Source organism: Amia ocellicauda, unplaced genomic scaffold (genome assembly GCF_036373705.1).
Source record: "Amia ocellicauda isolate fAmiCal2 unplaced genomic scaffold, fAmiCal2.hap1 HAP1_SCAFFOLD_34, whole genome shotgun sequence".
Lineage (NCBI taxonomy): Eukaryota > Metazoa > Chordata > Actinopteri > Amiiformes > Amiidae > Amia > Amia ocellicauda.
The window spans coordinates 413570-432058 of record NW_027102909.1 but is presented as its reverse complement, the minus strand read 5'-3'; the positions used below and the strand labels follow the sequence as shown (position 1 = coordinate 432058).

General features: G+C 46.1%; 15 non-coding genes and 34 pseudogenes across 15 annotated transcripts; all 49 read right to left on the bottom strand.

Annotated features, from left to right (window-relative positions):
- Positions 1 to 166: 166 nt before the first annotated feature.
- Positions 167 to 285, bottom strand: LOC136732599 (uncharacterized; annotated as a pseudogene).
- A 210-nt stretch (positions 286 to 495) lies between these two features.
- LOC136732512 (uncharacterized) lies at positions 496 to 614 on the bottom strand (annotated as a pseudogene).
- Positions 615 to 830: 216 nt separating this feature from the next.
- LOC136732197 (5S ribosomal RNA) lies at positions 831 to 949 on the bottom strand. The gene has a single exon (XR_010809837.1). It is a non-coding gene; the product is annotated as a 5S ribosomal RNA (ribosomal RNA).
- A 216-nt stretch (positions 950 to 1165) lies between these two features.
- LOC136732286 (uncharacterized) lies at positions 1166 to 1284 on the bottom strand (annotated as a pseudogene).
- A 210-nt stretch (positions 1285 to 1494) lies between these two features.
- On the bottom strand, positions 1495 to 1613 carry LOC136732281 (uncharacterized; annotated as a pseudogene).
- Positions 1614 to 1821: 208 nt separating this feature from the next.
- LOC136732529 (uncharacterized) lies at positions 1822 to 1940 on the bottom strand (annotated as a pseudogene).
- Positions 1941 to 2159: 219 nt separating this feature from the next.
- LOC136732550 (uncharacterized) lies at positions 2160 to 2278 on the bottom strand (annotated as a pseudogene).
- Positions 2279 to 2498: 220 nt separating this feature from the next.
- On the bottom strand, positions 2499 to 2617 carry LOC136732477 (uncharacterized; annotated as a pseudogene).
- A 216-nt stretch (positions 2618 to 2833) lies between these two features.
- On the bottom strand, positions 2834 to 2952 carry LOC136732396 (uncharacterized; annotated as a pseudogene).
- Positions 2953 to 3162: 210 nt separating this feature from the next.
- On the bottom strand, positions 3163 to 3281 carry LOC136732662 (5S ribosomal RNA). Its single transcript, XR_010809955.1, has one exon. It is a non-coding gene; the product is annotated as a 5S ribosomal RNA (ribosomal RNA).
- A 224-nt stretch (positions 3282 to 3505) lies between these two features.
- LOC136732646 (uncharacterized) lies at positions 3506 to 3624 on the bottom strand (annotated as a pseudogene).
- A 210-nt stretch (positions 3625 to 3834) lies between these two features.
- Positions 3835 to 3953, bottom strand: LOC136732337 (uncharacterized; annotated as a pseudogene).
- A 209-nt stretch (positions 3954 to 4162) lies between these two features.
- On the bottom strand, positions 4163 to 4281 carry LOC136732222 (5S ribosomal RNA). Its single transcript, XR_010809867.1, has one exon. It is a non-coding gene; the product is annotated as a 5S ribosomal RNA (ribosomal RNA).
- A 215-nt stretch (positions 4282 to 4496) lies between these two features.
- LOC136732535 (uncharacterized) lies at positions 4497 to 4615 on the bottom strand (annotated as a pseudogene).
- A 216-nt stretch (positions 4616 to 4831) lies between these two features.
- Positions 4832 to 4949, bottom strand: LOC136732319 (uncharacterized; annotated as a pseudogene).
- A 210-nt stretch (positions 4950 to 5159) lies between these two features.
- LOC136732651 (5S ribosomal RNA) lies at positions 5160 to 5278 on the bottom strand. Its single transcript, XR_010809954.1, has one exon. It is a non-coding gene; the product is annotated as a 5S ribosomal RNA (ribosomal RNA).
- A 224-nt stretch (positions 5279 to 5502) lies between these two features.
- On the bottom strand, positions 5503 to 5621 carry LOC136732096 (uncharacterized; annotated as a pseudogene).
- A 215-nt stretch (positions 5622 to 5836) lies between these two features.
- Positions 5837 to 5955, bottom strand: LOC136732590 (uncharacterized; annotated as a pseudogene).
- A 217-nt stretch (positions 5956 to 6172) lies between these two features.
- Positions 6173 to 6291, bottom strand: LOC136732488 (5S ribosomal RNA). Its single transcript, XR_010809938.1, has one exon. It is a non-coding gene; the product is annotated as a 5S ribosomal RNA (ribosomal RNA).
- Positions 6292 to 6500: 209 nt separating this feature from the next.
- On the bottom strand, positions 6501 to 6619 carry LOC136732231 (5S ribosomal RNA). Its single transcript, XR_010809878.1, has one exon. It is a non-coding gene; the product is annotated as a 5S ribosomal RNA (ribosomal RNA).
- Positions 6620 to 6836: 217 nt separating this feature from the next.
- On the bottom strand, positions 6837 to 6955 carry LOC136732333 (uncharacterized; annotated as a pseudogene).
- A 555-nt stretch (positions 6956 to 7510) lies between these two features.
- Positions 7511 to 7629, bottom strand: LOC136732186 (5S ribosomal RNA). The gene has a single exon (XR_010809824.1). It is a non-coding gene; the product is annotated as a 5S ribosomal RNA (ribosomal RNA).
- A 215-nt stretch (positions 7630 to 7844) lies between these two features.
- On the bottom strand, positions 7845 to 7963 carry LOC136732589 (uncharacterized; annotated as a pseudogene).
- A 220-nt stretch (positions 7964 to 8183) lies between these two features.
- On the bottom strand, positions 8184 to 8302 carry LOC136732223 (5S ribosomal RNA). The gene has a single exon (XR_010809868.1). It is a non-coding gene; the product is annotated as a 5S ribosomal RNA (ribosomal RNA).
- Positions 8303 to 8508: 206 nt separating this feature from the next.
- LOC136732660 (uncharacterized) lies at positions 8509 to 8627 on the bottom strand (annotated as a pseudogene).
- Positions 8628 to 8834: 207 nt separating this feature from the next.
- On the bottom strand, positions 8835 to 8953 carry LOC136732296 (uncharacterized; annotated as a pseudogene).
- Positions 8954 to 9163: 210 nt separating this feature from the next.
- Positions 9164 to 9282, bottom strand: LOC136732206 (5S ribosomal RNA). The gene has a single exon (XR_010809848.1). It is a non-coding gene; the product is annotated as a 5S ribosomal RNA (ribosomal RNA).
- Positions 9283 to 9506: 224 nt separating this feature from the next.
- Positions 9507 to 9625, bottom strand: LOC136732368 (uncharacterized; annotated as a pseudogene).
- A 218-nt stretch (positions 9626 to 9843) lies between these two features.
- Positions 9844 to 9962, bottom strand: LOC136732622 (uncharacterized; annotated as a pseudogene).
- A 209-nt stretch (positions 9963 to 10171) lies between these two features.
- LOC136732639 (5S ribosomal RNA) lies at positions 10172 to 10290 on the bottom strand. Its single transcript, XR_010809953.1, has one exon. It is a non-coding gene; the product is annotated as a 5S ribosomal RNA (ribosomal RNA).
- A 215-nt stretch (positions 10291 to 10505) lies between these two features.
- LOC136732588 (uncharacterized) lies at positions 10506 to 10624 on the bottom strand (annotated as a pseudogene).
- A 221-nt stretch (positions 10625 to 10845) lies between these two features.
- Positions 10846 to 10964, bottom strand: LOC136732279 (uncharacterized; annotated as a pseudogene).
- A 206-nt stretch (positions 10965 to 11170) lies between these two features.
- On the bottom strand, positions 11171 to 11289 carry LOC136732659 (uncharacterized; annotated as a pseudogene).
- A 207-nt stretch (positions 11290 to 11496) lies between these two features.
- LOC136732295 (uncharacterized) lies at positions 11497 to 11615 on the bottom strand (annotated as a pseudogene).
- A 210-nt stretch (positions 11616 to 11825) lies between these two features.
- On the bottom strand, positions 11826 to 11944 carry LOC136732627 (5S ribosomal RNA). Its single transcript, XR_010809952.1, has one exon. It is a non-coding gene; the product is annotated as a 5S ribosomal RNA (ribosomal RNA).
- A 224-nt stretch (positions 11945 to 12168) lies between these two features.
- LOC136732621 (uncharacterized) lies at positions 12169 to 12287 on the bottom strand (annotated as a pseudogene).
- Positions 12288 to 12492: 205 nt separating this feature from the next.
- Positions 12493 to 12611, bottom strand: LOC136732536 (uncharacterized; annotated as a pseudogene).
- Positions 12612 to 12826: 215 nt separating this feature from the next.
- On the bottom strand, positions 12827 to 12945 carry LOC136732640 (uncharacterized; annotated as a pseudogene).
- Positions 12946 to 13165: 220 nt separating this feature from the next.
- On the bottom strand, positions 13166 to 13284 carry LOC136732285 (uncharacterized; annotated as a pseudogene).
- Positions 13285 to 13493: 209 nt separating this feature from the next.
- Positions 13494 to 13612, bottom strand: LOC136732309 (uncharacterized; annotated as a pseudogene).
- Positions 13613 to 13829: 217 nt separating this feature from the next.
- Positions 13830 to 13948, bottom strand: LOC136732601 (uncharacterized; annotated as a pseudogene).
- Positions 13949 to 14157: 209 nt separating this feature from the next.
- LOC136732615 (5S ribosomal RNA) lies at positions 14158 to 14276 on the bottom strand. Its single transcript, XR_010809951.1, has one exon. It is a non-coding gene; the product is annotated as a 5S ribosomal RNA (ribosomal RNA).
- A 215-nt stretch (positions 14277 to 14491) lies between these two features.
- Positions 14492 to 14610, bottom strand: LOC136732570 (uncharacterized; annotated as a pseudogene).
- Positions 14611 to 14829: 219 nt separating this feature from the next.
- On the bottom strand, positions 14830 to 14948 carry LOC136732507 (uncharacterized; annotated as a pseudogene).
- Positions 14949 to 15163: 215 nt separating this feature from the next.
- On the bottom strand, positions 15164 to 15282 carry LOC136732211 (5S ribosomal RNA). Its single transcript, XR_010809854.1, has one exon. It is a non-coding gene; the product is annotated as a 5S ribosomal RNA (ribosomal RNA).
- Positions 15283 to 15497: 215 nt separating this feature from the next.
- Positions 15498 to 15616, bottom strand: LOC136732585 (uncharacterized; annotated as a pseudogene).
- A 218-nt stretch (positions 15617 to 15834) lies between these two features.
- LOC136732540 (uncharacterized) lies at positions 15835 to 15953 on the bottom strand (annotated as a pseudogene).
- A 205-nt stretch (positions 15954 to 16158) lies between these two features.
- On the bottom strand, positions 16159 to 16277 carry LOC136732221 (5S ribosomal RNA). The gene has a single exon (XR_010809866.1). It is a non-coding gene; the product is annotated as a 5S ribosomal RNA (ribosomal RNA).
- A 215-nt stretch (positions 16278 to 16492) lies between these two features.
- Positions 16493 to 16611, bottom strand: LOC136732177 (5S ribosomal RNA). Its single transcript, XR_010809813.1, has one exon. It is a non-coding gene; the product is annotated as a 5S ribosomal RNA (ribosomal RNA).
- Between the last annotated feature and the right edge of the window lie 1878 nt (positions 16612 to 18489).

Genomic DNA, 18489 nt, shown 5'->3' with positions numbered 1-18489 from the left:
GAACTTCCAGCAAAAAAAAAAAAAAAAAAAAAAAATGGAGGGAGAAATATCAGTGCAGCAAAGGCTGTTGAAAGTAGCCGGGTACGTGTACAATTCTTCAATAATATCTCCTCCAGACTGAAAGAGAGTATTAAGAGCTACGATAAAGTTACCCAGGAGACGTAAAAGCTTGCAGCACGAGGTATTTCAAGGAGGTCTCACATTCATGTACTGGCCAGGTCCTGCCCCGTTTAGCTTCCGAGATCTGACGAGATCGGGCGCGTTCAGGATGGTGTGGCCGCAAGCCGAGATGCCTGGCTGCATGATGTCTCTTAAAGGCTGGCGGGTATTGACGGAACTGCCAGCAAAAAAAAAAAAGAAAAATAGAGGGAAATATACCAGTGCAGCAAAGGGTGTTGAAAGTAGCCGGGTACGTGTACAATTCTTCAATTATATCTCCTGGAGACAGAAAGAGAGTTTTAAGAGCTACGATGAAGTTACCCAGGAGACGTAAAAAGCTTGCAGCACCTGGTATTTCCAGGAGGTCACACTTCCAAGTACTGACCAGGCCCTGCCCCGTTTAGCTTCCGAAATCTGATATGATCGGGCGCGTTCAGGACGGTGTGACTACAAGCCAAGAGGCCTGCCTGCATGATGTCTCTTAAAGGCTGGCGGATATTGACGGAACTTCCAGCAAAAAAATAAAATAAAAAGAAAAATGGAGGGAAAAATATCAGTGCAGCAAAGGGTGTTGAAAGTAGCCTAGTACGTGTACAATTCTTCAATTATATCTCCTGGAGACAGAAAGAGAGTATTAAGAGCTACGATGAAGTTACCCAGGAGACGTAAAAGGCTTGCAGCACCTGGTATTTCTAGGAGGTCTCCCATCCAAGTACTGACCAGGCCCTGCCCCGTTTAGCTTCCGAGATCTGACGAGATCGGGCGCATTCAGGACGGTGTGGCCGCAAGCCAAGAGGCCTGGCTGCATGATGTCTCTTAAAGGTTGGCGGGTATTGACGGAACTTCCAGCAAAAAAAAAAAAAAAAAAGAAAAATGGATGGAAAAATATCAGTGCAGCAAAGGGTGTTGAAAGTAGCCGGGTACGTGTACAATTCTTCAATTATATCTCCTGGAGACAGAAAGAGAGTATTAAGAGCTACGATGAAGTTACCCAGGAGACGTAAAAAGCTTGCAGCACCTGGCATTTCCAGGAGGTCACCCATCCAAGTACTGACCAGGCCCTGCCCCGTTTAAATTCCAAGATCTGATGAGATCGGGGGCGTTCAGGACGGTGTGGCTGCAAGCCAAGAGGCCGGGCTGCATGATGTCTCTTAATGGTTGGCGGGTTTTGACGGAACATCCAGCAAAAAAAAAAAAGAGAAATGGAGGGAGAAATACCAGTGCAGCAAAGGGTGTTGAAAGTTGCCGGGTACGTGTACAATTCTTCAATTATATCTCCTGCAGACAGAAAGAGAGTATTAAGAGCTACGATGAAGTTACCCAGGAGACGTAAAAAGCTTGCAGCACCTGGTATTTCTAGGAGGTCAGCCATCCAAGTACTGACCAGGCCCTGCCCCGTTTAGCTTCCGAGATCTTACGAGATCGGGCGCATTCAGGACGGTGTGGCCACAAGCCGAGAGGCCAGGCTGCATGGTGTCTCTTAAAGGTTGGCGGGTATTGACGAACTTCCAGCAAAAAAAATAAAGAAAAATGGTGGGAAAAATACCAGTGCAGCAAAGGCTGTTGAAAGTAGCCGTGTACATGTACAATACTTCAATTATATCTCCTCCAGACAGAAAGAGAGTACTAAGAGCTACGATGAAGTTACCCAGGAGACAAAAAAGCTTGCAGCACCAGATATTTCCAGGAGGTCACCCATCCAAGTACTAACCAGGCCCTGCCCCTTTTACCTTCCGAGATCTGATGATATCAGGCGCGTTCAGGACGGTGTGGCCGAAAGCCAAGAGGCCCGGCTGCATGATGTCTCTTTAGGCTGGTGGGTATTGACGGAACTTCCAGCAAAAAAAAAAAAAAAAAAAAATAGAAAAAGGGAGGGAAAAATATCAGTGCAGCAAAGGGTGTTGAAAGTAGCCGGGTACATGTACAATTCTTCAATTATATCTCCTCCAGACAGATAGAGAGTATTAAGAGCTACGATAAAGTTACCCAGGAGACGTAAAAGCTTGCAGCACTAGGTATTTCCAGGCGGTCTCACATTCATGTACTAACCAGGTCCTGCCCCGTTTAGCTTCCGAGATCTGACGAGATCGGGCGCGTTCAGTATGGTGTGGCCGCAAGCCGAGATGCCTGGCTGCATGATGTCTCTTAAAGGATGGCGGGTATTGACGGAATTTCCAGCAAAAAAAAAAAAAAAAAAAAATAGAAAAATGGAGGGAAAAATATCAGTGCAGCAAAGGGTGTTGGAAGTAGCCGGGTACGTGTACAATTCTTCAATTATATCTCCTGCAGACAGAAAGAGAGAATTAAGAGCTACGATAAAGTTACCCAGGAGACATAAAACCTTGCAGCACCTGGTATTTCCAGGAGGTCTCCCATCCAAGTACTGACCAGGTCCTGCCCCGTTTAGTTTTCGAGATCTTACGAGATCGGGCGCGTTCAGGACGGTGTGGCCACAAGCCGAGAGGCCTGGCTGCATGATGTCTCTTAAAGGTTGGCGGGTATTGACGGAACTTCCAGCAAAAAAAAAAAAAAAATAGAAAAATGGAGGGAAAAATATCAGTGCAGGAAAGGGTGTTGAAAGTAGCCGGGTACGTGTACAATTCTTCAATTATATCTCCTGGAGACAGAAAGAGAGTATTAAGAGCTACGATGAAGTTACCCAGGAGACGTAAAAAGCTTGCAGCACCTGGCATTTCCTGGAGGTCACCCATCCAAGTACAGACCAGGCCCTGCCCCGTTTAAATTCCAAGATCTGATGAGATCGGGGGCGTTCAGGACGGTGTGGCTGCAAGCCAAGAGGCCGGGCTGCATGATGTCTCTTAATGACTGGCGGGTTTTGACGGAACATCCAGCAAAAAAAAAAAAGAGAAATGGAGGGAGAAATACCAGTGCAGCAAAGGGTGTTGAAAGTAGCCGGGTACGTGTACAATTCTTCAATTATATCTCCTACAGACAGAAAGAGAGTATTAAGAGCTACGATGAAGTTACCCAGGAGACGTAAAAAGCTTGCAGCACCTGGTATTTCTAGGAGGTCTCCCATCCAAGTACTGACCAGGCCCTGCCCCGTTTAGCTTCCGAGATCTGACGAGATCGGGCGCATTCAGGACGGTGTGGCCACAAGCCGAAAGGCCTGGCTGCATGATGTCTCTTAAAGGTTGGCGGGTATTGACGGAACTTCCAGCAAAAATAAAAAAGAAAAAAAGAAAAAAGAAAAATGGATGGAAAAATATCAGTGCAGCAAAGGGTGCTGACAGTAGCTGGATACGTGTACAATACTTCAATTATATCTCCTCCAGACAGAGAGAGAGTATTAAGAGCTACGATAAAGTTACCCAGGAGACGTAAAAGCTTGCAGAACTAGGTATTTCCAGGAGGTCTCACTTTCATGTACTGACCAGGTCCTGCCCCGTTTAGCTTCCGAGATCTGACGAGATCGGGCGCGTTCAGGATGGTGTGGCCGCAAGCCGAGATGCCTGGCTGCATGATGTCTCTTAAAGGCTGGCGGGTATTGACGGAACTGCCAGCAAAAAAAAAAAAGAAAAATAGAGGGAAATATACCAGTGCAGCAAAGGGTGTTGAAAGTAGCCGGGTACGTGTACAATTCTTCAATTATATCTCCTGGAGACAGAAAGAGAGTATTAAGAGCTACGATGAAGTTACCCAGGAGACGTAAAAAGCTTGCAGCACCTGGTATTTCTAGGAGGTCTCCCATCCAAGTACTGACCAGGCCCTGTCCCGTTTAGCTTCCGAGATCTGACGAGATCGGGCGCGATCAGGATGGTGTGGGCCCAAGCCAAGATGCCTGGCTGAATGATGTCTCTTAAAGGCTGGCGGGTATTGACGGAACTGCCAGCAAAAAAAAAAAGAAAAATAGAGGGAAATATACCAGTGCAGCAAAGGGTGTTGAAAGTAGCCGGGTACGTGTACAATTCTTCAAATATATCTCCTGGAGACAGAAAGAGAGTATTAAAAGCTACCATGAAGTTACCCAGGAGACGTAAAAAGCTTGCAGCACCTGGTATTTCTAGGAGGTCTCCCATCCAAGTACTGACCAGGCCCTGCCCCATTTAGCTTCCGAGATCTGACGAGATCGGGCGCATTCAGGACGGTGTGGCCACAAGCCGAAAGGCCTGGCTGCATGATGTCTCTTAAAGGTTGGCGGGTATTGACGGAACTTCCAGCAAAAAAAAAAAAAAAAAGAAAAATGGATGGAAAAATATCAGTGCAGCAAATGGTGTTGACAGTAGCTGGGTACGTGTACAATACTTCAATTATATCTCCTCCAGACAGATAGAGAGTATTAAGAGCTACGATGAAGTTACCCAGGAGACGTAATAAGCTTGCAGCACCTGGTATTTCTAGGAAGTATCCCATCCAAGTACTGACCAGGCCGTGCCCCGTTTAGTTTCCGAGATCTGACGAGATCGGGCGCATTCAGGACGGTGTGGCCACAAGCCGAAAAGCCTGGCTGCATGATGTCTCTTAAAGGTTGGCGGGTATTGACGGAACTTCCAGCAAGAAAATAAAATAGAAAGAAAAATGGAGGGAAAAATATCAGTGCAGCAAAGGGTGTTGAAAGTAGCCTAGTACGTGTACAATTCTTCAATTATATCTCCTGGAGACAGAAAGAGAGTATTAAGAGCTACGATGAAGTTACCCAGGAGACGTAAAAAGCTTGCAGCACCTGGTATTTCTAGAAGGTCTCCCATCCAAGTACTGACCAGGCCCTGCCCCGTTAGCTTCCGAGATCTGACGAGATCGGGCGCGTTCAGGATGGTGTGGCCGCAAGCCAAGATGCCTGGCTGCATGACGTCTCTTAAAGGCTGGCGGGTATTGACGGAACTGCCAGCAAAAAAAAAAAAGAAAAATAGAGGGAAATATACCAGTGCAGCAAAGGGTGTTGAAAGTAGCCGGGTACGTGTACAATTCTTCAATTATATCTCCTGGAGAAAAAAAGAGAGTATTAAGAGCTACGATGAAGTTTCCCAGGAGACGTAAAAAGCTTGCAGCACCTGGTATTTCTAGGAGGTCTCCCATCCAAGTACTGACCAGGCCCTGCCCCGTTTAGCTTCCGAGATCTGACGAGATCGGGCGCATTCAGGACGGTGTGGCCACAAGCCGAAAGGCCTGGCTGCATGATGTCTCTTAAAGGTTGGCGGGTATTGACGGAACTTCCAGCAAAAAAAAAAAAGAAAAAAAGAAAAAAGTAAAATGGATGGAAAAATATCAGTGCAGCAAAGGGTGCTGACAGTAGCTGGATACGTGTACAATACTTCAATTATATCTCCTCCAGACAGAGAGAGAGTATTAAGAGCTACGATAAAGTTACCCAGGAGACGTAAAAGCTTGCAGAACTAGGTATTTCCAGGAGTTCTCACTTTCATGTACTGACCAGGCCGTGCCCCGTTTAGCTTCCGAGATCTGACGAGATCGGGCGCATTCAGGACGGTGTGGCCACAAGCCGAAAGGCTTGGCTGCATGATGTCTCTTAAAGGTTGGCGGGTATTGACGGAACTTCCAGCAAAAAAATAAAATAAAAAGAAAAATGGAGGGAAAAATATCAGTGCAGCAAAGGGTGTTGAAAGTAGCCTAGTACGTGTACAATTCTTCAATTATATCTCCTGGAGACAGAAAGAGAGTATTAAGAGCTACGATGAAGTTACCCAGGAGACATAAAAGCTTGCAGCACCAGGTATTTCCAGGAGGTCTCACATTCATGTACCGACCAGGTCCTGCCCCGTTTAGCTTCCAAGATCTGACGAGATCGGGCGAGTTCAGGATGGTGTGGCCGCAAGCCGAGATGCCTGGCTGCATGATGTCTCTTAAAGGCTGGCGGGTATTGACGGAATTTCCAGCAAAAAAAAAAAAAAAAATAGAAAAATGGAGGGAAAAATATCAGTGCAGGAAAGGGTGTTGAAAGTAGCCGGGTACGTGTACAATTCTTCAATTATATCTCCTGGAGACAGAAAGAGAGTATTAAGAGCTACGATGAAGTTACCCAGGAGACGTAAAACGCTTGCAGCACCTGGTATTTCTAGGAGGTCTCCCATCCAAGTACTGACCAGGCCCTGCCCCGTTTAGCTTCCGAGATCTGACGAGATCGGGCGCATTCAGGACGGTGTGGCCGCAAGCCAAGATGCCTGGCTGCATGATGTCTCTTAAAGGCTGGCGGGTATTGACGGAATTTCCAGCAAAAAAAAATAGAAAAATGGAGGGAAAAATGTCAGTGCAGGAAAGGGTGTTGAAAGTAGCCGGGTACGTGTACAATTCTTCAATTATATCTCCTGGAGACAGAAAGAGAGTATTAAGAGCTACGATGAAGTTACCCAGGAGACGTAAAAAGCTTGCAGCACCTGGTATTTCTAGGAGGTCAGCCATCCAAGTACTGACCAGGCCCTGCCCCGTTTAGCTTCCGAGATCTGACGAGATCGGGCGCATTCAGGACGGTGTGGCCACAAGCCGAAAGGCCTGGCTGCATGATGTCTCTTAAAGGTTGGCGGGTATTAACGGAACTTCCAGCAAAAAAAAAAAAAAAAAAAGAAAAATGGATGGAAAAATATCAGTGCAGCAAAGGGTGTTGACAGTAGCTGGGTACGTGTACAATACTTCAATTATATCTCCTGGAGACAGAAAGAGAGTATTAAGAGCTACGATGAAGTTACCCAGGAGACGTAAAAAGCTTGCAGCACCTGGTATTTCTAGGAGGTCTCTCATCCAAGTACTGACCAGGCCCTGCCCCGTTTAGCTTCCGAGATCTGACGAGATCGGGCGCAATCAGGACGGTGTGGCCACAAGCCGAAAGGCCTGGCTGCATGATGTCTCCTAAAGGTTGGCGGGTATTGACGGAACTTCCAGCAAAAAAAAAAAAAAAAAAAAATAGAAAGATGGAGGGAAAAATATCAGTGCAGGAAAGGGTGTTGAAAGTAGCCGGGTACGTGTACAATTCTTCAATTATATCTCCTGCAGACTGAAAGAGAGTATTAAGAGCAACGATAAAGTTACCCAGGAGACGTAAAAGCTTGCAGCACCTGGTATTTCCAGGAGGTCTCACATTCAAGTACTGACCAGGTCCTGCCCCGTTAAGCTTCCGAGATCTGACGATATCATGCGCGTTCAGGACGGTGTGGCTGGAAGCCGAGAGGCCCGGCTGCATGATGTCTCTTTAAGGCTGGCGGGTATTGACGGAACTTCCAGCAAAAAAATAAAATAAAAAGAAAAATGGAGGGAAAAATATCAGTGCAGCAAAGGGTGTTGAAAGTAGCCTAGTACGTGTACAATTCTTCAATTATATCTCCTGGAGACAGAAAGAGAGTATTAAGAGCTACGATGAAGTTACCCAGGAGACGTAAAAGGCTTGCAGCACCTGGTATTTCTAGGAGGTCTCCCATCCAAGTACTGACCAGGCCCTGCCCCGTTTAGCTTCCGAGATCTGACGAGATCGGGCGCATTCAGGACGGTGTGGCCGCAAGCCGAGAGGCCTGGCTGCATGATGTCTCTTAAAGGTTGGCGGGTATTGACGGAACTTCCAGCAAAAAAAAAAAAAAAAAAGAAAAATGGATGGAAAAATATCAGTGCAGCAAAGGGTGTTGACAGTAGCTGGGTACGTGTACAATACTTCAATTATATCTCCTCCAGACAGATAGAGAGTATTAAGAGCTACGATAAATTTACCCAGGAGACGTAAAAGCTTGCAGCACCAGGTATTTCCAGGAGGTCTCACATTCATGTACCGACCAGGTCCTGCCCCGTTTAGCTTCCAAGATCTGACGAGATCGGGCGAGTTCAGGATGGTGTGGCCGCAAGCCGAGATGCCTGGCTGCATGATGTCTCTTAAAGGCTGGCGGGTATTGACGGACTTTCCAGCAAAAAAAAAAAAAAAAAAAAACGAAAAATGGAGGGAAAAATATCAGTGCAGGAAAGGGTGTTGAAAGTAGCCGGGTACGTGTACAACTCTTCAATTATATCTCCTGGAGACAGAAAGAGAATATTAAGAGCTACGATGAAGTTACCCAGGAGACGTAAAAAGCTTGCAGCACCTGGTATTTCTAGGAGGTCACCCATCCAAGTACTGACCAGGCCCTGCCCCGTTTAGCTTCCGAGATCTGACGAGATCGGGCGCATTCAGCACGGTGTGGCCACAAGCCGAAAGGCCTGGCTGCATGATGTCTCCTAAAGGTTGGCGGGTATTTACGGAACTTCCAGCAAAAAAAAAAAAAAATGGATGGAAAAATATCAGTGCAGCAATGGGTGTTGACAGTAGCTGGGTACGTGTACAATACTTCAATTATATCTCCTCCAGACAGATAGAGAGTATTAAGAGCTACGATAAAGTTACCCAGGAGACGTAAAAGCTTGCAGCACGAGGTATTTCCAGGAGGTCTCACATTCATGTACTGACCAGATCCTGCCCCGTTTAGCTTCCGAGATCTGACAAGATCGGGCGCGTTCAGGACGGTGTGGCCGCAAGCCGAGATGTCTGGCTGCATGATGTCTCTTAAAGGTTGGCGGGTATTGACGGAACTTCCAGCAAAAAAAAAAAAAAATGGATGGAAAAATATCAGTGCAGCAAAGGGTGTTGAAAGTAGCCTAGTACGTGTACAATTCTTCAATTATATCTCCTCCAGACAGAAAGAGAGTATTAAGAGCTACGATGAAGTTACCCAGGAGACGTAAAAGGCTTGCAGCACCTGGTATTTCTAGGAGGTCTCCTATCCAACTACTGACCAGGCCCTGCCCCGTTTAGCTTCCGAGATCCGACGAGATCGGGCGCATTCAGGACGGTGTGGCCGCAAGCCGAGAGGCCCAGCTGCATGATGTCTCTTTAAGGCTGGCGGGTATTGACGGAACTGCCAGCAAAAAAAAAAAAGAAAAATAGAGGGAAATATACCAGTGCAGCAAAGGGTGTTGAAAGTAGCCGGGTACGTGTACAATTCTTCAATTATATCTCCTGGAGAAAAAAAGAGAGTATTAAGAGCTACGATGAAGTTACCCAGGAGACGTAAAAAGCTTGCAGCACCTGGTATTTCTAGGAGGTCTCCCATCCAAGTACTGACCAGGCCCTGCCCCGTTTAGCTTCCGAGATCCGACGAGATCGGGCGCATTCAGGACGGTGTGGCCACAAGCCGAAAGGCCTGGCTGCATGATGTCTCTTAAAGGTTGGCGGGTATTGACGGAACTTCCAGCAAAAAAAAAAAATAAAGAAAGAAAAAAGAAAAATGGATGGAAAAATATCAGTGCAGGACAGGGTGTTGAAAGTAGCCGGGTACATGTACAATTCTTCAATTATATCTCCTCCAGACTGAATGAGAGTATTAAGAGCTACGATAAAGTTACCCAGGAGACGTAAAAGCTCGCAGCACCAGGTATTTCCAGGAGGTCTCACATTCAAGTACTGACCAGGTCCTGCCCCGTTTAGCTTCCGAGATCTGACGAGATCGGGCGCGTTCAGGACGGTGTGGCCGCAAGCCGAGATGTCTGGCTGCATGATGTCTCTTAAAGGCTGGCGGGTATTGACAGAATTTCCAGCAAAAAAAAAAAAAAAAAAATAGAAAAATGGAGGGAAAAATATCAGTGCAGCAAAGGGTGTTGACAGTAGCTGGGTACGTGTACAATACTTCAATTATATCTCCTCCAGACAGATAGAGAGTATTAAGAGCTACGATAAAGTTACCCAGGAGACGTAAAAGCTTGCAGCACCAGGTATTTCCAGGAGGTCTCACATTCATGTACTGACCAGGTCTTGCCCCGTTTAGCTTCCAAGATCTGACGAGATCGGGCGAGTTCAGGATGGTGTGGCCGCAAGCCAAGATGCCTGGCTGCATGATGTCTCTTAAAGGATGGCGGGTATTGACGGAACAGCCAGCAAAAAAAAAAAGAGAAATGGAGGGAAAAATATCAGTGCAGCAAAGGCTGTTGAAAGTAGCCGGGTACGTGTACAATTCTTCAATTATATCTCCTCCAGACAGAAAGAGAGAATTAAGAGCTACGATGAAGTTACCCAGGAGACGTAAAAAGCTTGCAGCACCTGGTATTTCTAGGAGGTCTCCCATCCAAGTACTGACCAGGCCCTGCCCCGTTTAGCTTCCGAGATCTGACGAGATCGGGCGCATTCAGGACGGTGTGGCCACAAGCCGAAAGGCCTGGCTGCATGATGTCTCTTAAAGGTTGGCGGGTATTGACGGAACTTCCAGCAAAAAAAAAAAAAAAAAAGAAAAATGGATGGAAAAATATCAGTGCAGCAAAGGGTGTTGACAGTAGCTGGGTACGTGTACAATACTTCAATTATATCTCCTCCAGACAGATAGAGAGTATTAAGAGCTACGATAAAGTTACCCAGGAGACGTAAAAGCTTGCAGCACCAGGTATTTCCAGGAGGTCTCACATTCATGTACCGACCAGGTCCTGCCCCGTTTAGCTTCCAAGATCTGACGAGATCGGGCGAGTTCAGGATGGTGTGGCCGCAAGCCAAGATGCCTGGCTGCATGATGTCTCTTAAAGGCTGGCGGGTATTGACGGACTTTCCAGCAAAAAAAAAAAAAAAAAAAAAACGAAAAATGGAGGGAAAAATATCAGTGCAGGAAAGGGTGTTGAAAGTAGCCGGGTACGTGTGCAATTCTTCAATTATATCTCCTGGAGACAGAAAGAGAATATTAAGAGCTACGATGAAGTTACCCAGGAGACGTAAAAAGCTTGCAGCACCTGGTATTTCTAGGAGGTCACCCATCCAAGTACTGACCAGGCCCTGCCCCGTTTAGCTTCCGAGATCTGACGAGATCGGGCGCATTCAGCACGGTGTTGCCACAAGCCGAAAGGCCTGGCTGCATGATGTCTCCTAAAGGTTGGCGGGTATTTACGGAACTTCCAGCAAAAAAAAAAAAAAATGGATGGAAAAATATCAGTGCAGCAAAGGGTGTTGACAGTAGCTGGGTACGTGTACAATACTTCAATTATATCTCCTCCAGACAGATAGAGAGTATTAAGAGCTACGATAAAGTTACCCAGGAGACGTAAAAGCTTGCAGCACGAGGTATTTCCAGGAGGTCTCACATTCATGTACTGACCAGATCCTGCCCCGTTTAGCTTCCGAGATCTGACAAGATCGGGCGCGTTCAGGACGGTGTGGCCGCAAGCCGAGATGTCTGGCTGCATGATGTCTCTTAAAGGTTGGCGGGTATTGACGGAACTTCCAGCAAAAAAAAAAAAAAATGGATGGAAAAATATCAGTGCAGCAAAGGGTGTTGAAAGTAGCCTAGTACGTGTACAATTCTTCAATTATATCTCCTCCAGACAGAAAGAGAGTATTAAGAGCTACGATGAAGTTACCCAGGAGACGTAAAAGGCTTGCAGCACCTGGTATTTCTAGGAGGTCTCCTATCCAACTACTGACCAGGCCCTGCCCCGTTTAGCTTCCGAGATCCGACGAGATCGGGCGCATTCAGGACGGTGTGGCCGCAAGCCGAGAGGCCCAGCTGCATGATGTCTCTTTAAGGCTGGCGGGTATTGACGGAACTGCCAGCAAAAAAAAAAAAGAAAAATAGAGGGAAATATACCAGTGCAGCAAAGGGTGTTGAAAGTAGCCGGGTACGTGTACAATTCTTCAATTATATCTCCTGGAGAAAAAAAGAGAGTATTAAGAGCTACGATGAAGTTACCCAGGAGACGTAAAAAGCTTGCAGCACCTGGTATTTCTAGGAGGTCTCCCATCCAAGTACTGACCAGGCCCTGCCCCGTTTAGCTTCCGAGATCTGACGAGATCGGGCGCATTCAGGACGGTGTGGCCACAAGCCGAAAGGCCTGGCTGCATGATGTCTCTTAAAGGTTGGCGGGTATTGACGGAACTTCCAGCAAAAAAAAAAAATAAAGAAAGAAAAAAGAAAAATGGATGGAAAAATATCAGTGCAGGACAGGGTGTTGAAAGTAGCCGGGTACATGTACAATTCTTCAATTATATCTCCTCCAGACTGAATGAGAGTATTAAGAGCTACGATAAAGTTACCCAGGAGACGTAAAAGCTTGCAGCACCAGGTATTTCCAGGAGGTCTCACATTCATGTACTGACCAGGTCTTGCCCCGTTTAGCTTCCAAGATCTGACGAGATCGGGCGAGTTCAGGATGGTGTGGCCGCAAGCCAAGATGCCTGGCTGCATGATGTCTCTTAAAGGCTGGCGGATATTGACGGAACTTCCAGCAAAAAAAAAAAAATGGAGGGAAACATATCAGTGCAGCAAAGGGTGTTGTATGTAGCCGGGTACGTGTACAATACTTCAATTATATCTCCTCCAGACAGATAGAGAGAATGAAGAGCTACGATAAAGTTACCCAGGAGACGTAAAAAGCTTGCAGCACAAGGTATTTCCAGGAGTTCTCACATTCAAGTACTGACCAGGCCCTGGCCCGTTTAGCTTCCGAGATCTGATGAGATCGGGCGCGTTCAGGACAATGTGTCCGCAAGCCAAGAGGCCTGGCTGCATGATGTCTTTTAAAGGCTGGACGGTATTGACGGAACTTCCAGCAAAAAAAAAAGAAAAAAGAAAAATGGATGGAAAAATATCAGTGCAGCAAAGGGTGTTGACAGTAGCTGGATACGTGTACAATACTTCAATTATATCTCCTCCAGACAGAAAGAGAGTATTAAGAGCTACGGTGAAGTTACTCAGGAGACGTAAGATGCTTGCAGCACCTTTTATTTCCAGCAGGTCTCCCATGCAAGTACTGAACAGGCCCTGCCCCGTTCAGCTTCCGAGGTCTGACGAGATCGGGGGTGTTCACGACGGTGTGGCTGCAAGCCAAGAGGCCGGGCTGCATGATGTCTCTTAAAGGCTGGCGGGTATCGACGGAACTTCCAGCAAAGAAAAAAAAAAAAAAAAAAGAAAAATGGAGGGAAAAATATCAGTGCAGCAAAGGCTGTTGAAAGTAGCCGGGTACGTGTACAATTCTTCAATTATATCTCCTCCAGACAGAAAGAGAGAATTAAGAGCTACGATGAAGTTACCCAGGAGACGTAAAAAGCTTGCAGCACCTGGCATTTCCAGGAGGTCACCCATCCAAGTACTGACCAGGCCCTGCCCCGTTTAAATTCCAAGATCTGATGAGATCGGGGGCGTTCAGGACGGTGTGGCTGCAAGCCAAGAGGCCGGGCTGCATGATGTCTCTTAATGGTTGGCGGGTTTTGACGAACATCCAGCAAAAAAAAAAAAGAGAAATGGAGGGAGAAATACCAGTGCAGCAAAGGGTGTTGAAAGTAGCCGGGTACGTGTACAATTCTTCAATTATATCTCCTGCAGACAGAAAGAGAGTATTAAGAGCTACGATGAAGTTACCCAGGAGACGTAAAAAGCTTGCAGCACCTAGTATTTCTAGGAGGTCAACCATCCAAGTACTGACCAGGCCCTGCCCCGTTTAGCTTCCGAGATCTTACGAGATCGGGCGCATTCAGGACGGTGTGGCCGCAAGCCAAGAGGCCTGGCTGCATGATGTCTCTTAAAGGCTGGTGGGTATTGATGGAACTTCCAGCAAAAAAAAAAAAAAAATAAGATAAATGGAAGGAAAAATATCAGTGCAGCAAAGGCTGTTGAAAGTAGCCGTGTACGTGTACAATACTTCAATTATATCTGCTCCAGACAGATAGAGAGTATTAAGAGCTACGATGAAGTTTCACAGGAGACGTAAAAAGCTTGCAGCACCAGGTATTTCCAGGAGGTCTCCCATCTAAGTACTGACCAGGCCCTGCCCCGTTTAGCTTCAGAGATCTGACGATATCGTGCGCGTTCAGGACGGTGTGGCCGAAAGCCAAGAGGGCCGGCTGCATGATGTCTCTTAAAGGCTGGCGGGTATTGACGGAACAGCCAGCAAAAAAAAAAAGAGAAATGGAGGGAAAAATATCAGTGCAGCAAAGGCTGTTGAAAGTAGCCGGGTACGTGTACAATTCTTCAATTATATCTCCTCCAGACAGAAAGAGAGAATTAAGAGCTACGATGAAGTTACCCAGGAGACGTAAAAAGCTTGCAGCACCTGGTATTTCTAGGAGGTCTCCCATCCAAGTACTGACCAGGCCCTGCCCCGTTTAGCTTCCGAGATCTGACGAGATCGGGCGCATTCAGGACGGTGTGGCCACAAGCCGAAAGGCCTGGCTGCATGATGTCTCTTAAAGGTTGGCGGGTATTGACGGAACTTCCAGCAAAAAAAAAAAAAAAAAAGAAAAATGGATGGAAAAATATCAGTGCAGCAAAGGGTGTTGACAGTAGCTGGGTACGTGTACAATACTTCAATTATATCTCCTCCAGACAGATAGAGAGTATTAAGAGCTACGATAAAGTTACCCAGGAGACGTAAAAGCTTGCAGCACCAGGTATTTCCAGGAGGTCTCACATTCATGTACTGACCAGGTCCTGCCCCGTTTAGCTTCCAAGATCTGACGAGATCGGGCGAGTTCAAGATGGTGTGGCCGCAAGCCGAGATGCCTGGCTGCATGATGTCTCTTAAAGGCTGGCGGGTATTGACGGAATTTCCAGCAAAAAAAAAAAAAAAAAATATAGAAAAATGGAGGGAAAAATATCAGTGCAGGAAAGGGTGTTGAAAGTAGCCGGGTACGTGTACAATTCTTCAATTATATCTCCTCCAGACAGAGAGAGAGTATTAAGAGCTACGATAAAGTTACCCAGGAGACGTAAAAGCTTGCAGCACTAGGTATTTCCAGGAGGTCTCACATTCATGTACTGACCAGGTCCTGCCCCGTTTAGCTTCCGAGATCTGATGAGATCGGGCGCATTCAGGACGGTGTGGCCACAAGCCGAAAGGCCTGGCTGCATGATGTCTCTTAAAGGTTGGCGGGTATTGACGGAACTTCCAGCAAAAAAAAAAAAAAAAAAGAAAAATGGATGGAAAAATATCAGTGCAGCAAAGGGTGTTGACAGTAGCCGGGTACGTGTACAATTCTTCAATTATATCTCCTCCAGACAGAGAGAGAGTATTAAGAGCTACGATAAAGTTACCCAGGAGACGTAAAAGCTTGCAGCACTAGGTATTTCCAGGAGGTCTCCCATCCAAGTACTGACCAGGCCCTGCCCCGTTTAGCTTCCGAGATCTGACGAGATCGGGCGCATTCAGGACGGTGTGGCCACAAGCCGAAAGGCCTGGCTGCATGATGTCTCTTAAAGGTTGGCGGGTATTGACGGAACTTCCAGCAAAAAAAAAAAAAAAAAAGAAAAATGGATGGAAAAATATCAGTGCAGCAAAGGGTGTTGACAGTAGCTGGGTACGTGTACAATACTTCAATTATATCTCCTCCAGACAGATAGAGAGTATTAAGAGCTACGATAAAGTTACCCAGGAGACGTAAAAGCTTGCAGCACCAGGTATTTCCAGGAGGTCTCACATTCATGTACTGACCAGGTCCTGCCACGTTTAGCTTCCAAGATCTGACGAGATCGGGCGAGTTCAAGATGGTGTGGCCGCAAGCCGAGATGCCTGGCTGCATGATGTCTCTTAAAGGCTGGCGGGTATTGACGGAATTTCCAGCAAAAAAAAAAAAAAAAATATAGAAAAATGGAGGGAAAAATATCAGTGCAGCAAAGGGTGTTGACAGTAGCTGGATACGTGTACAATACTTCAATTATATCTCCTCCAGACAGAGAGAGAGTATTAAGAGCTACGATAAAGTTACCCAGGAGACGTAAAAGCTTGCAGCACTAGGTATTTCCAGGAGGTCTCACATTCATGTACTGACCAGGTCCTGCCCCGTTTAGCTTCCGAGATCTGACGAGATCGGGCGCGTTAAGGATGGTGTGGCCGCAAGCCGAGATGCCTGGCTGCATGATGTCTCTTAAAGGCTGGCGGATATTGACGGAACTTCCAGCAAAAAAAAAAAAATGGAGGGAAACATATCAGTGCAGCAAAGGGTGTTGTATGTAGCCGGGTACGTGTACAATACTTCAATTATATCTCCTCCAGACAGATAGAGAGAATGAAGAGCTACGATGAAGTTACCCAGGAGACGTAAAAAGCTTGCAGCACCTGGTATTTCTAGCAGGTCTCCCATCCAAGTACTGACCAGGCCCTGCCCCGTTTAGCTTCCGAGATCTGACGAGATCGGGCGCATTCAGGACGGTGTGGCCACAAGCCGAAAGGCCTGGCTGCATGATGTCTCTTAAAGGTTGGCGGGTATTGACGGAACTTCCAGCAAAAAAAAAAAAAAAAAAGAAAAATGGATGGAAAAATATCAGTGCAGCAAAGGGTGTTGACAGTAGCTGGGTACGTGTACAATACTTCAATTATATCTCCTCCAGACAGATAGAGAGTATTAAGAGCTACGATTAAGTTACCCAGGAGACGTAAAAGCTTGCAGCACCAGGTATTTCCAGGAGGTCACCCATCCAAGTACTGACCAGGCCCTGCCCCGTTTAGCTTCCGATATCTGACGAGATCGGGCGCGTTCAGGACGGTGTGGCTGCAAGCCAAAAAGCCTGGCTGCATGATGTCTCTTAAAGGCTGGTGGGTATTGACGGAACTTCCAGCAAAAAAAAAAAAAAAAAAAAAAAAAATGGAGGGAAAAATATCAGTGCAGCAAAGGGTGTTGATAGTAGCCGGGTACGTGTACAATACTTCAATTATATCTCCTCCAGACAGAAAGAGAGTATTAAGTGCTACGATGAACTCACCTAAAGGATTATTAGGAACACCATACTAATACTGTGTTTGACCCCCTTTCGCCTTCAGAACTGCTTTAATTCTACGTGGCATTGATTCAACAAGGTGCTGAAAGCATTCTTTAGAAATGTTGGCCCATATTGATAGGATAGCATCTTGCAGTTGATGGAGATTTGTGGGATGCACATCCAGGGCACGAAGCTCCCGTTCCACCACATCCCAAAGATGCTCTATTGGGTTGAGATCTGGTGACTGTGGGGGCCAGTTTAGTACAGTGAACTCATTGTCATGTTCAAGAAACCAATTTGAAATGATTCGACCTTTGTGACATGGTGCATTATCCTGCTGGAAGTAGCCATCAGAGGATGGGTACATGGTGGTCAAAAAGGGATGGACATGGTCAGAAACAATGCTCAGGTAGGCCGTAGCATTTAAACGATGCCCAATTGGCACTAAGGGGCCTAAAGTGTGCCAAGAAGACATCCCCCACACCATTACACCACCATCACCAGCCTGCACAGTGGTAACAAGACATGATGGATCCATGTTCTCATTCTGTTTACGCCAAATTCTGACTCTACCATCTGAATGTCTCACCTCTTTTTCCTATTTGTAGTGGAGATGAGTGGTACCCAGTGGGGTCTTCTGCTGTTGTAGCCCATCCGCCTCAAGGTTGTACGTGTTGTGGCATCACAAATGCTTTGCTGCATACCTCGGTTGTAGCGAGTGGTTATTTCAGTCAAAGTTGCTCTTCTATCAGCTTGAATCGAGTCGGCCCATTCTCCTCTGAGCTCTAGCATCAACAAGGCATTGTCGCCCACAGGACTGCCGCATACTGGATGTTTTTCCCTTTTCACACCATTCTTTGTAAACCCTAGAAATGGTTGTGCGTGAAAATCCCAGTAACTGAGCAGATTGTGAAATACTCAGACCGGCCCGTCTGGCACCAACAACCATGCCACGCTCAAAATTGCTTAAATCACCTTTCATTCCCATTCAGACATTCAGTTTGGAATTCAGGAGATTGTCTTGACCAGGACCACACCCCTAAATGCATTGAAGCAACTGCCATGTGATTGGTTGATTAGATAATTGCATTAATGAGAAATTGAACAGGTGTTCCTAATAATCCTTTAGGTGAGTGTATATGTATGTATGTGTATGTATGTCCAATTGCTTTGACAATACAAATGAAATGAATTGAGAGAGAGAGAGAGAGAGAGAGAGAGAGAGAGGGAGGAATATGAGCTCCTAAAAAACATTTGTTTTTATACATAAGCGGATTTAATTTGTGATTTACAAATGAATATATAGCACTATAAACATACACAGAAGACATGGAATAGAAATTCAGAAGAAAAAGTATTCAAAAAATAATAATTTTAAGAGAAACACAAAAAGAAGAAAGCAGAGAGACAGTTCAGGAAGAAAAGTCAGAAAAGAAAAGCTGAAGACAAGAATTGGAGGTAAGAGACAAATAATTAAACAAAAAAATATGTATTAATAAAATAAATAAGCATTCTCAGTAGTTGACTCAGCAAATGAAAATGCAGAGCTCCGATTTGAATAGAGTGACAGTAGGAGAGAGCCCAACTGCCACTGAGACTGATAGAAATCTATCGAACAGCAGTCTGACTGCAGAGCTGCCTTTTGAAATCCGATACCCTGAAGACATTCGCTCTGCAC